Below are 14,475 nucleotides of genomic sequence, written 5' to 3' on the forward strand. Positions count from 1 at the left end.
CATTTTGTATATATGTTATTTTTCACAAAAAAGAAAAAAGTCGATTGTGAGGATAAGAAAATATCTATTCCTTCTAGCCTCCTATATTCTGGAGCAGCTAGAAGGAGAAATCTGAGATGATCGTATGGTAGCCCATGACAAACTCTGGGATCTGTCCTGTAACTACCTGTTGAAGAGTACTTTGAAAACTATTACTTTTTTTTCTTTGCTTTGCATATATGCTATATTATACAATAAAAAAAAGTTTAAAAAAAGAGTATTTGAAATCTCTATCATCGTGTTGTTATCTACATGTACAAATACAATGTAAATATAGAGTAAAAGTTATAGGTCATATTAAAAAGCATATAATTCTATGTACCATAGCTGATTTTTTTTTCTTTTCAGTTTCTTTAGCATCCTTTTTATGTAACTATAAGTAGCCATTACCCATTTCTCTCTTGAGAAAAGGAAATCACTGTATACATACAGTAGAATATTGATCAGCTGCAGGTAGGAATGAAGCTGTGAGTCATGAAACTGGGTGAATGAAGCTTGAGGACATTACATTGAGTGAAATAAGCCAGAAACAGAAGGAAAAATATTGTATGGTCTCACTACTATAAATTATAATGAGCAAACTCTGAGAATTAAATCTGAGAATACAGGTTATCAGGGGATAGAAAGTAGGCAAAAATTAGGCACTCAATGATTAAGGAATACAGAATGCTCAATAAGGCTCATTGTAAAGGTTCCTAGTTTTCTAGCTCTTACAGCAGTCACACCTATTTCTGAGTTTTAACTGTAATTTCTAAATTCTAAGATACTGTGAGCTTAGTGTATAACTTTGTAATTCCCTAGAATTTAGGTATCTGTAGGACACCTTGGACTCAGAGTTAGAGTTCTGCAGCTCTGAACGACAGCATTATCCCATACAATAACTGTTAAAGAAGGTGAAAAAGAAAGCAGACTTCAATTAGAGATATGAATGAAATGGACCCAGTTAGGACTAAGGTAAATCAGAATACAGTGTAAAAGGTGATATTGTTTGCATTTATAATCTCAACTTCTGTGTGAGACCAAAGGAACAGATGCTCATTTGGTCCAAATTTTAAACTTTCTGTAGCACACTATTTAATTTATCCTAAATGGTCAGTGTATTTAAGCTATACACTTATTGAACCTAGAATATGAATTGAGGTTTTGTTATTCTTTACAGATTAATGTAATACCATGATATTTTAGGCAGAAAATAAAAAAAACTATTTTCAAAGTCTCCTTCAGAGACTGAAGAAAATTGTGGAACTATTAAACTTCCAGACCTGAGGAATTCCTAATATTCTTGCAAGCATTAGAGACTCTCAATTTAATAAGGCAAGCCCTGAATCTTGAGGCTTGCCCTTATGAAACCTATTTCTGCAATGGAGAAGCTAAGTCTACTTATAATTATGCTAAGAATCATCCTCAGAGAACTCTTTTGTTGCTCAGATGTGGCCCCTCATCTGGCATCATGGGATTGAGAAAGTCTTCTTGACCAAAAGGGGTAAAGGAAATGAAACAAAATAAAGTTTTAGTGGCTAAAAGACTTCAAATAGAGTCAAGAGGTCATTCTAGTGGTTAATCTTAGGCAAGTTTCAGTCAGATATTGCAAATTGCCACAGTGTGTCAAGTTCCAAGCAGCAGTATTCCTTAAAACCATCTAATACTCTATAAAAATTTTTTTTAGTAAATTTATTTTTTCAGAAACTTAAGGCCTCCACACTGTTCCTATGCCAGATAAGCCTTGAGACCCAGAAGTACCAGCCTCTCTGAGAACATCAACCAATTTCATTATTTTACCCCATAAGTTGACACTCTTTTCAGTACAAAGAATTTTAAATGGTGATTACCCAGATATCCCTTAAGACTCAGAAAATGATCAAATGAGAGGGAGGAGATATAACTGAGAAATTGGGATTAAACAAATGATTATGACTACCTATTCATTATATAGATATTTCTTTTTAGTTTCTGGTGTACTGGAATAGCTAGAAGAAAACACCAAAATTGTTGAACTGTAATCCAGTTGCCTTGGTCTTTAATGATTGTATAAGTATATAGCTTTTATCATGTGACCATGCGACTGTAAAAACGTTGTGAATGACACTGCCTTTATCCAATGTATAGGCAGGTGAGTAAGAAAGACAAAAATATAATAATGATAGGGGAAAGAAGGTTTTTTTTGGTTTCTTCTTTATTTTTATTTTTTTGGAGTAATGAAAATATTCTAAAATTGATTATGGTAGATGAATGCACAACTATATAATGATAATTTGAGCTATTAATTGTATACTTTGGATGGATTATATGGTGTGTGAATATATCTCAATAAAATTACATTTCTTTAAAAGAAGAAGTCAGTGCAAAATGGGAAAATAAATTGCTTAGAGAATCACATAGCATGAGAGTTGCACACTGATGTCCAGACTCTGATCCTAGTACATTTAAACATTCAGCAGAGCAATATTTTTAGATATCTTCTATTAAGACCACTTTACTTGTATAATATCCTAAGTTGAGTTTAAAATTTTTAGGGACATTGCTTTTACTCAAGTAGCTATCAGTGGAAGTTAGTATAGTGTAATGAAATTATAATTTATTAAATATTATTTTAAATAGTCTTTCAAATTTATCAACACTTGACCTTTTAATACCATACACCATATTGGATATTGGAGATAAGGGACTCTCAGCCTCAGCACTGGTGATATTTTGGCTGGGTAATTCTTGTTGTGGGGACTATCCTGTACATTGCAGGATATTTAGCAACATCCTTGGACTCTACTCACTAGATGCATCCAGATACTGTCAAATAAAATCCTGTTGAGAAGCAATGCTTCATAGAAAACTGCAGGCAAGTCTAATTGGGTCCCTGATCCCCATCTAGTGGAACACACCCACAAAGTAAAAAGTTAAAAAAATGGATCAATACTGGTTGCTTTAAATAATTTAAAAGTAATAAATAAGATGATGCAATCTGTAATGGGGAGACAAATTCAAAGTAATATGTTCAGGGACTACATCTCTAAGAAGATGGCTTTTGAGCTATAGATTTGAAGGATGAAATGAATCTACATATATGAAGAAATTTACTCAGTATTATCTAGATTAAGGGATACCTACATCTTTCTGGGGAAACCAGTAAGGCTTTTCTTAAACAATTTTCTATTTAACCTGCTGTTTGTATAAACTTGTCTGCTGGAGAAGTGAAGAGAGCTTTTTCCCCCCAAGGAATGGATATAAAATATTCTAATAAAGAGAACAGAAAATGGCATCAAGAACTGTTAAGAGTCTGAGATTTTACCCTATTTACAAGTAACAATTTAGCCTGGCCCAATTTCATTGAGGATGTTGGCAGAAAAGACAAGGCTCCTGGGTCAGATACAAAGAAGACTTTATAACTCATACTGTAAACATAATTGGTGTATCATTATTTCTTGTGCTGCCTTTGTCCTAGAGCGAGCCATCATTATCATGACAGACTGTAAACAAAACCACCCTTTACTCTGAAGGAAACTCTATCTATCTTCTAAGACTGTTGGCTATAGACAAATCTTGAACATTTACTGTGGAACAAAATGGCCATTAGTGCTTCCACTTGCAAGACATGCAGAAATGTGAGAGGCTTATGGATAATATTCTTAGAACATACAGGAACAGTAAGCAATTTGAAAGCTTGAAATCTTTATCACATATAATATAAAGAATAAAGCTTTGGAGAAAAACATAATGTTGAGCTGTATATGGGAGCATTTAAGTGTCAACATTTTTAAAGGTCTAAAGTTTTGCTTAGATGTTGACAAGGTAGCCTGACACAGTTAATGAATGCTGGTAGAATATATGAGACTTGTGGGTCACAGGTAAGGATAGTTTATTTTCCACAGAAACAGTAATAACCAGAAAGTATCAGCATTTTTGTGCCAGTTTCTTGAGTCCTAATTTCCACACGGCAAAGAGGGTCCAATTACTTGCAAACATTCAGCATCTTCCATTGCAGGTGTATTAGTTAGGGTTCTCTAGAGAAACAGAATCAACAGGGAACACTTGCAAATATAAAATTTATGAAAGTGTCTCACGTGACCGTAGGAACGCAGAGTCCAAAATCCACAGGGCAGGCTGCGAAGCCGATGACTCCAATGGATGGCCTGGATGAACTCCACAGGAGAGGCTCACCAGCCAAAGCAAGAATGGAACCTGTCTCCTCTGAGTCCTCCTTAAAAGGCTTCCCATGATTGCATTTAGCATCACTAATTGCAGAAGACACTCCCCTTTGGCTGATACAAATGGAATCAGCTGTGGATGTAGCTAATGTGATCATGACCTAATCCTATGAAATGTCCTCATTGCAACAGACAGGCCAGCGCTTGCCCAATCAGATGAACAGGTACCACAACTTGGCCAAGTTGACACCTGTCCCTAACCATGACAGCAGGAGAGACAATTTGAGCATATGAAACCTGAATCTTTTTTAGTGGCTGGTAAAGATATCACCTCTGTACTCCAAGAAGCCACTATATCTTCTAAGGACTTTTGCACCAGAGGGAGATACTATCTCTAATTTCTATCTTCCTAAATATTTTCTATATGCACATCCTTGAAATGACTGTTCAAAACAAAGGGTAGTCAATGCCTCCCTTTCAAGACGTACAGAAATAGAAGAGAATAGAGAATTGTATTCCAACATTGAGAACAAAGACCCAGTTCATTTTTACTTGAGAAATGGGTCTTTAGCTTTTCTTTTTCTTTTAGTAGGTGTCTTTACAAAGGTTGAATGGGTGATTGTATATAAAAAGTACTTTGAAATAAACAAGATGATGGGCTCCTCCTGCAGAAATATCTCTCCATTATCCATGGCTAATATTCTGAAATGCTACCATTGCATTTTAGCCTTTATGAAAAATATTTCTCCATCTCTGCTTCCCTTTCTAACAAGAGAAATAGGAACACCAGATAGTGGCAGGCAAGCCTCTCAAGTGGGAAAATATAAGAAAATGTAGCTGTTAAAAATAACTTTAAATAATTAACATTTATATTAAGAATGTTGATCTTGGGCTTATGTTACAATATATTTCTATGTTCAGAATTATATCTTGGTCCATGGGATAGCGTATTCTATTAAACTTGTACGTAACTGTTTCTTATAATGCCTACTAATTTTCCAAAACAGACATTCTTAAATAGATTTCACATTTGAAACAAAAATTTATGGTTTTCATCTACTTAGAAAATTAAATTAACTTTTCTGGCAAAATGCAGTATTTTAACTCCATAAGATTCTTAATCAAGGTTTTAAGAAAAAAGGCACAAATGAGGGATTTTATATGCAAAACTATATTTGTACTTTGATTATATACAATACTTTTAATTCTAGCCTATAAAGAAATTTTTTGTATTCCATATCCATCTGAATAACTGCAAGTAAACATATTAGTGTCAAATATTTGGTACGATGCATACATTCTAAAAAAATTTAGAGTCAGGGCAATTCACTGTGAAGAGAAGTGAACAGAAAAAGGCCCCTTTAAAGAAAGGGTAACTAAACTGCTCCTTAATGGATATAGATAATTTGGATGGGCAGAAATGGCAAAGGACAGTAAACTAGATATACGACAGTATAAAAGTGTAGAGACAGGAATGTGTAAAATGTTTCTAGACATTGTATGCGCAGTCTAAGTAAGAGAGAAGTTAGGAATAAATGGCCTTGTATAACATGGCAGAAACTGAATATACTTAGTAAATAAACAAATGAGTAATTAATTGAATGTGTGCATGAATAAATGATAAGTGAAAGAATTATATAAAATATGTTCATAAATGTTGGGGACCTAGAACAGAAAGCTGAAGAAGTCTTTTTTGGTAATAAGAAGTAACTGTAAATTTTTGCACAAATGTTTGGCACAATGAATACAGAGTGTGGGAGGATTAATGAGTAAGCAGTGTGTGTACTTGCACTTGGGAGGGAGAGGCTGAATCCAGAAGGTGATCACCTGCCCTGAGGGAAGAATAACGGTGTCAGAAGGGAAGGGAAAGTGAAAAAGCAATGAGTGGAATCAGTGGCTGACTTTATGTGTAAGCAGAGGAGAAGTTAAATATTGTTTAAAGTCTAAGAGAATAGTGGATCAAGATGATCCATCAGCTCGTGGTATCCAGAATTCTCCAGTAGTCAGAGATGAATACTGGGTGCCACATATTGCATTAACATCACTCTTTCCTTAATTGTATAACCTGGTTTCTGCGATTAGGTTTTTTAGTTACTTCATGGTTAGATGACATCATCCATAAGAACTGGAGCTTTTTCCTTAACACCATGGATTTATAACTCTTTAAAATAATGGATTTACAAAATTGCAATAATATCCAAAATAAACATCATTAAAATAGGCGAAATTTATGCTAATTATAGCTATGGGCACACATTCAGAAACACAATATAAAAGATGCCACTTTTCTCTTACCTAAACCCAAGAATTGCAGTTAGTCCTAACAGCGGTTTAAACAGCGGTGGGGACCACAAAGAATCTCTTCACTTCTGGGGGGCTGAATGTGGAGATGCCACACTCTCGGGAGGTGGATGGGGGTACCGAGTACCTACTTGAGAGGGTGCTGACCTCGCCGACGCTGTGTGCCTCCTTTCTCCCTACCCTACACCCGATATGGGACCTGGTACCATGCCTTTGTCCGTCCATCCAGAGCACGAAAGTGGAGTAAATTCTGGCCCCAAATGCCGCCGGCGAGTGATCAAGCAGAGCCAGGACTGCAAAATCAGGTTTCTGCTGCCCCACCGCGACCTGGGGCCCAGGCCAAGCCACGCTGCACCAACAAGAGACACAGACCTTAAGCTACCCTTATGACCGGCCCCCAAAACCTGTGCAACACCTGACACGGACAATAAAACCCATTTTGTACCGTGTTAGATTCGATCCACGGACCGATGCATAGACAATGACAGAGCAATTGCACATATTGCTATGAGTGTTTTTATAGTCTAAAATGTTAAAAATTCCTGTGATTTATCTATGGTATTTCCAGATAAGAAATAATTTTATGTTACCGTTATATAAGGCACAATCAGTAGTTGAGGATGACTAGTCAACATTTTTATCTGTAATAAAACCTGGGAGATTTCTCTCATTCAGAGCATTATAAAGACAAAAGAATAATAATTAATGGAACTCATATTATGTGCAGGAATACATCTTAAAGCTTTGTTTGAAATTAAAGCAGTCATAAAATGAGTAAAATATTGAGACTTTTAGATATAAATTGATAATTTAATATTCCCATTAAAGTGAAATCAAAGGACATAGTAATATATTAAAATATGAAATGTGATGTTAGTTATTTTTAATTGTCAAAGGATATCTCAGGAAAGATAACATTAAGCCAGTAGCAGTTAGGTCTGCATTGATAACATGTGTGCTGATTTGAAATTGTTTTGTATCCTAGAAAAGCCATGTTCTTTTAATCCTAAATCCAGTCTTGTGGGGACAACCATGTTCTTTTAATCTTGATCTACTATGGTAGGTTGGGATACTTGATTGATTGTTTCCATGGAGATGCGGCATGCCCAATTGTGGGTGTGACCTTTTGATTCGATGGAGATGTGACTCCACCCAGCCAAGGTGTGTCAGGATTAGTTTACTGGAGTCCTTTAAAGAGCTGACACAGACACAGACATTTGGAGATGCAAAGGAAAATGCCAGAAGGACCCACAGGATCTGCAAGACCCTTTTGAAACCAGAAGCCAGGAGAGGAGCCTAGAAGTTATTGCCATGTAACTTCCCATGAAATGCTAAGCAAGCCAGAACCCAGTTTTGCCCCAGAGAAGTTAAGTGAGGGCCCAGAGACACTCAGAGAGGAAGCCGCTGGAATCAGAAGCACAAAGCAATAAACTAGGAGCAAGGACTTCAGATCCCAGCCACAGGCCTTCCCAGCTAACAGAGAAATCCAGATGCCATTTGGCCTTTCTTTGGAGTCAAGGTATCTTTCTCTGGATGCCTTCGTTTGGACATTTAAGGCCTTATAAATGTAAACTTGTAGCTTAACAAATCCCCTTTATAAAAGCCATTTCTTTTCTAATATATTGTATTTTGACAGCATTAACAAACCAAAACAATGAGCCAGCTGGGGAAGGGGTGAAGGATACTGCTCTGCTTTTTGGGGAACATTGCCAGGGTCCAAACCTATGACTCTGGGTCTTCTCATAAAGACGGAACTGAGTAGTTAACCACATTTAGTTAAGATTCATGTATGCCAAGGAACAGATGCCCTGTTTCAGTTTTTTTTTTTTCCCCTTTACTTAAAATGGAAGTGGTAGAATGGAGTCTAGATACCTGGGTGCCATTTGTATTTCATCATGTTTGTGCATAATTAATCTAATCATACTTATCGTTGTATGGTGTTTCTCAGGATGAATATTATAATTGTCCTTTGTGTTCGAAGTTTCCCATCAACATTTTATTTCCCCAGACTTCTTCCATTTCAGGCTGTTATAGATGCTCTCCATAAAATGTTGTCCCCACCTACCAGTTCTTTTTTCTTTTTCATTTCCTGCGCATTCTTCTTCTTCTTTGATACATAGCATCTCACCAGCCTCTCTGAAGCCTCCATACCAGATGGACCCACTAAACCTTTGCACTTGAATATGAAATAACTTTATTAAAATAGCTCTTCAAAAACAAAAAAATAAATAAAACAACAAAAACACAGCTTCAATGAAACTGGGTGTACTCATTCTCTCTCTCTAAAGGATTCTGATAGTAGGTATTAAGGAATATTATTATCTCCACATTGGTTTACATGCAAACATATACGTAATTAATTAATTACAGAAACTCATGTAATGTTTATATCACAATCTCATCTTACTAATTAGGAAATTCAGTACCAGAAAAGTGAAATGACCTTTTTTAAAATATGAATGTATTAAGTCCGGATCTGGCATACAAAATGAGGCCTTTAGACTAAAGTGCAGTACCTTCTTCATTATTTCTCAGTATTATTTCTCACATATAGAGAATATGAAATTCCTAGTTAACAAAACTGTATCAAGGTAGACCCTTCATTTGAAAGGGAACTATATTTAAATCTTCGCTGCACTGATTGTAAGAAAAATCAGAGAACAGACTTTTGAGAAGCATGTATTAAATTTTTCAGGCAACTGAAGGATAAACCTAGTTCATTTAAAGTCAGAAAAGTTACATTAGTTAAGACTCTGTTTTGCAAACAACTGATACCCAAAGTAGTTCAGGCAAAAGGGAAAACTTATTGGAAGAACTAGGGAATTTCACATAACTCTAAGCATATTTGCCAGAGTGACATGGTTAACTGAAGCTTCCAAAACCCTGGTGCTTTCTATTTTTCATCATTTCTTCCTGCTCAATTCTCTCAGATCACTTTCCTCCACATGATTGGAAGTGTGACATACTTCAGAGTTTATATCTCATAGCCTTACTATCAGTAAGTGACAGACATTGTGCTTAGTTAGAGCCTAAAAATTGTCAGGCTAATATTCTGAATTTCCAAGACACAAACACCTTTAAAAGAAGCAGATATTGACAAGAGGCAGGGTCATCTAGCACAAGCATGGAAACTGTATCAAAAAAACAACATTAACATTAAAACAGAAAGAGCAGTCACATAATTTATCTTCACTCTTCAGAAAGGGATAAATTATGGTGGCAGAAGTAGAATTTATTAAACACAATACAGAAAAGTGGCCTTGGAGACAAAATTTGTGACTTACATGTAGATGAATGCATTCAAAGCCATCTTCGTTTGGAAGTTGGTTAGGGAATAGAAATTTGTGAGGAAAGTAGCAGGCAAAATGCACTATCTCCAAAAGTCACAGGATAACCACTGTGGTGGTTTGGGAGCTGTTAGGTAGTCAGAAAAGGCCATGTCCTTTTATCCATTACTGTGAGTGCAGATCTATTATAGGTGGGACCTTTTGATTAGGTTGTTTCAATTGAGATGTGACTCACCCCAATCAAGATGGGTCTAAATCTCCTTACTGAGGTCCTTTATAAGAGGATAAAAATACAAATAGAAACAGCCCACAAAAGCTCAGAGAAAAAGCCACAGAATCAGAAGCTGAAAGCAATGAAACCCAGGAGCAAAGGCCCAGAAGACAAGAGTCATATGCCTTCCTGTGTGACAGAGGTGTCCCAGATACCAATAGTCTATCTTCAGAGTCCAGGTATCCTCCTGCTGATGCCTTGAGTTAGACATCTTCACAGCCTAAAAACCATAAATTATAAGTTAATAAATCCCCATTGCAAAAGCCAAACCATTTCTGGTATATTGCATTCTAGCAGCTTTAGCAAATCGAAGAAATCACTGTAACAATCAAGTCATGCCATGTTTCACAGATCCCTAACATGGGCTGTGTAACTCAATCCTATCAATAGCACTCTCAAAGGTAGAGGTTATTATAATTGCAATTGAATCAGAGTGCTGTGATTAAATCCCTCCAGATTTTGAAGAAGATAATTTATCTCAACTATAGTAATATCTTTAAAACACAAACACAAGAAAGTAATCCATTCAGAAGCTGCAAATGCTCAGCAAAAATGTGGAGTGAATTGTCTTGATCCCACATGCAACAAAAAGAGCTCATATGAACAATTCAGGATCTCTAATGAATATCCATTCTTGAGTGAGAAAATTCACTAGCTTTCCCAGGTGCATTGTAATTATGCCAAAACTGAACATGAATATATCTACCTCCTTATTCTTCTGTCTCCTTTGCCTTTTCTAAGGCTCTTTTTTGCTTGCCAACATTTTCAACTAACATTTGTAACTGCTTCCTTTCCCAACAAACTAAAAATGTAATAAGATACTGCAAAATATATTTTTTCCTTCAGTGATGTATTGGGTGGAGCAGGATTTGATATTCTCATTCAGCCACTTATAGCCAAAATTATGAGAGCTACTTTTGGCATCAGATTCAAGGCATAATAAGTGGGGTAGTGGGCAAGCAAAACAGAAAAGCAATTTCTCCCATATGAAGACATTGCCATTTTAGTCATAAAGAGGATAACTACAATTATATCACATATTAAGAAAATGAAGAGTGAATTAGTGAACTAATTTGATTTCAATATTTAATTTTTCACTATTATTATCATTTATTTATTTGTAGAGTGATGACAGACACTTGGCTTTATTCAAGCTATTAAAGAAGACAGAGTTCCTGCCTTAAGAGTTTTCTAATGAAAATGCACAAATTCAGGAAGTTAAGACATGGTTTGATTTATATGGGGATGTGTGTGTTTTTTTTTTTCAGAGCTGTGACATTTTACTGCTAATTTTCCTCTGCTTAGGGGAGTGGAAAATACTTTTGAGGATAACTGAGTAATCTTTAGCAGAAAGCTAATATTGTAAAAGAAAGAAACTTAATTTGCTTATAAGAATATAAGGTTATACAAAGCCTTATATTATTAGATGTGCCTAATTTGTTATATCCATTTCATGTTACTAGACAACAGCAGCAACAAAAACTTTTCTGAACAGGAACATGAAATCACTTTAGACAGAATTCTTAACATGGGAAAAGAAAAAAAAGGAAAATTTAAGAAAACAAAAATAAATTTTGTCATATAAGTAAAAATAAAGAAGCCACAAATCTTGGTCTGATACCCTGGCCATGAATTAAATGGTTTTGAAGGTCATAAGAAATTACTGTATTACCAATAAAATGTCATTATTTCATTTAGGGAAGACAAAAACTTTGACTTTTCCTACTGAAGTTGAGGACTAAAAACTAAGATAATGTTGTTATTATTATATGATAATATTCTGTGGAAAATGGAATGAACACCCTGAAATTGTGCCTGTGAGTTGGCTCCAATTAGTGGTGATTGATTGTATACATGTTTGATAAATCATGCTTGGTGAAGATACAAAACAAACATGGATGTTTCCAAACCAATGCACAGATGGGAAATAAAACTAGAAAAGACAGTTTTCAAAACTCCCTTATAACATTTGAATTATCATTTAAAGGACTTTTTCATCCTGCTTGAAAAGTTTTGTGGAGGAGGGAGATGTTTTTCTTTTCAGATTACACTTGAAATTACCAATCTTTTCAGCTACAGAATCTAAGAAAATCCCAGAAAGGTCTTGTGCAAAGATGTTCCACTTTGGTCTAGTGCATTTCTCTTTGGCAAAACTTTTGCAACTTGTCAGCATTACAAAGTATGACAGTTTCCAAAGTACTGACTGCCAGCAGGATAACGAGAAATACCCACTGTAATAAAAGTGGTTATAATGCTTAAAAACGCTATAGGAGCAAGAGCAGTAAAACTGATTCGTTCAACAGGCAAATGCAAAACATTTCATAGTTAAAGGACACTGCCTCATTTTTTCTCATAATTATTTCAAAAGTTCTAGTTTAAAGATATTCTGAGTATTCAAGAAAAATCAGCAAGCATTTATGATAAACAATATAGCTTAGTTTCTTCTGAGAATGAAAAGCAATCCAAAGTAAAAAACTAGTAAAAAATAAATTTACTTACATTTTTCCTTGATAAAAGAGAGCTTTTGTAGTTATAAATTACTCTTGTGGGCAGTCTAAGTGTTAAAATATCATTATTCATTTTTTTTTCAGATTGTCTCTAGAGTATGTTTAAGATAACCCATTTGCAGGTGTACATTTAGAAACTTGTTCTTTTTTATTTCCTCAAAATTTCAAATTTATAGAACATCTACAAGTTGAATTTGAACAGCCAGAATAAATAAGAGTGTTCTTTCAAGTAAGTTCAATAGTTACATTCAATAGAAAGTAGAATCTGCCAGGAAGAGAAGTCCCTTAATCTGTTTTCCAGCCAAAGAAAAACATCACCAGTTAAAAACTATTCCCAGACCAGCTAGAACAAAGTTCTTCATTCAGAAAGTGTAGGAAGCCAAGGACAACCAGAATGTTTATTGAAATCCAAGGAAGAGCTTTGATTGCAAAATGTTGAATCTTTTTAAGTGGAACCAAAATTAATTTTGTAGATAGTCACAATTTATTGAAATCAGGATGATACATATACTCACTATTATTTCATGAAATTGTTTTGATTTGTGTAACCACTATTTCCCTTAATGTAAAAATAGATTGTGATCTATCACACTCCTGCTCCCATATTGTTTTTATTCATAAAAATCTACCCTCTGTTTGAACCACTACAGAATCATATCATCTTTAAAACTCTTCGTTCTATCCTAAACCTAGTTTTTGTTGTTGTTGCCCTTTCTTCCCTTTTCTTTTTACCTAAAACCACTTCTGGGTATTAAAATGCTGGGAAAGTCACCTGCATACCTGGTGGCCATCTCCCAGTCCTCACCTAACCCCCCTCCTTTTCTATTGTGTGCAGAAGTTTCAGTGTGCTTCCATTCTGCAGCCTGGGGAGATGTTAGAGCTTAGCTAGGGAAGAGCCTGACCATACCCTAAGTATGAAAAGGGGAACAAGCAGCCCCAGCTGCTTATCCAGGCAGGAACTGTCAGTGGTCAAGCCTCTTCACTTGTGGGCAGCATAGATTTGTCCCTCCTCTCTATGAAATCAAGGTGTGAAGAGTTGCTATTTACAGACTCTGAAGTAGTGATATTCCCTGGAAAAAGACCCAATGAGATTTCTTTACCTGGTCTTCTGGACACTTTGTGCTGGGTAAGTAATAAAGTGGCCATTTGCTAAAAGATTTTGTCGTGCTTGAGTCAATGTTTCCACAACGTACGATACAGCAACTTGTTCCACATAAGGTATTTAATTCTGTACAAAAATGCTCAAGTACACCTGGCATGGTACATTCAGGGAAGGGCAATTGACCAAGCATACAATAAATAAATAAGTTAGGTGTGAAGGAAGTATTGACTAGGAGGCAAGACTGAAAAGGACTAAGTCCTTTAAAGGCCATTGCAAGAAATTATGAAATCTTGAGCCCAAAAGGAAGGAGAGAAGGAAAGGGATTGAGGAGAACAACATGCCAGGAAGTTTAACTTGGGGTTTGGGTGAGATGTTATAATAATTGACATAGGAAGTATGGGAAGTGAAACTGGTTTGAAGAAAATTTATGTATTCTAAGAAGTAAATTTCAGTCAATATGATCATTAATAGTTACCTATTGGAAGAGGGACTTAAAGCAACTTACAGATCTTACCACCTCTCCCCACATTTTCTTATAGAACCAGAACCTACCTATCCAACATCACACTGGGCATGATATGGCAAAACAGTAAAATTTCAGAGGTTTTCAACCACAGGAAATAGGAATAGAGTTAAACAGAAAGCTTTATGAATCTGCCCAAGTGGGGATAATTTTATAGGATTAACCATAAAATATATCATTCTTTTTCCTCAAAGGAGCAAAGTATAAACCATATACCTCAATTTAGCTTAAAGAAAATGGAAGTCTCACATCAGAATACCTACAGGCAAAGAATATTTAAAACAGGACAGAAAGTTTCAGGGTCAA

At 35.5% G+C, this 14,475-nt stretch overlaps 1 non-coding gene across 1 annotated transcript; it reads left to right on the forward strand.

Moving 5' to 3' along the window:
• Window positions 1–6,466: 6,466 nt before the first annotated feature.
• Window positions 6,467–6,578, forward strand: LOC143689270 (small nucleolar RNA SNORA68). The gene has a single exon (XR_013178715.1). It is a non-coding gene; the product is annotated as a small nucleolar RNA SNORA68 (small nucleolar RNA).
• The last annotated feature ends 7,897 nt before the right edge of the window (window positions 6,579–14,475 follow it).

This window comes from Tamandua tetradactyla, chromosome 6, assembly GCF_023851605.1.
Source record: "Tamandua tetradactyla isolate mTamTet1 chromosome 6, mTamTet1.pri, whole genome shotgun sequence".
NCBI classification, from domain to species: domain Eukaryota; kingdom Metazoa; phylum Chordata; class Mammalia; order Pilosa; family Myrmecophagidae; genus Tamandua; species Tamandua tetradactyla.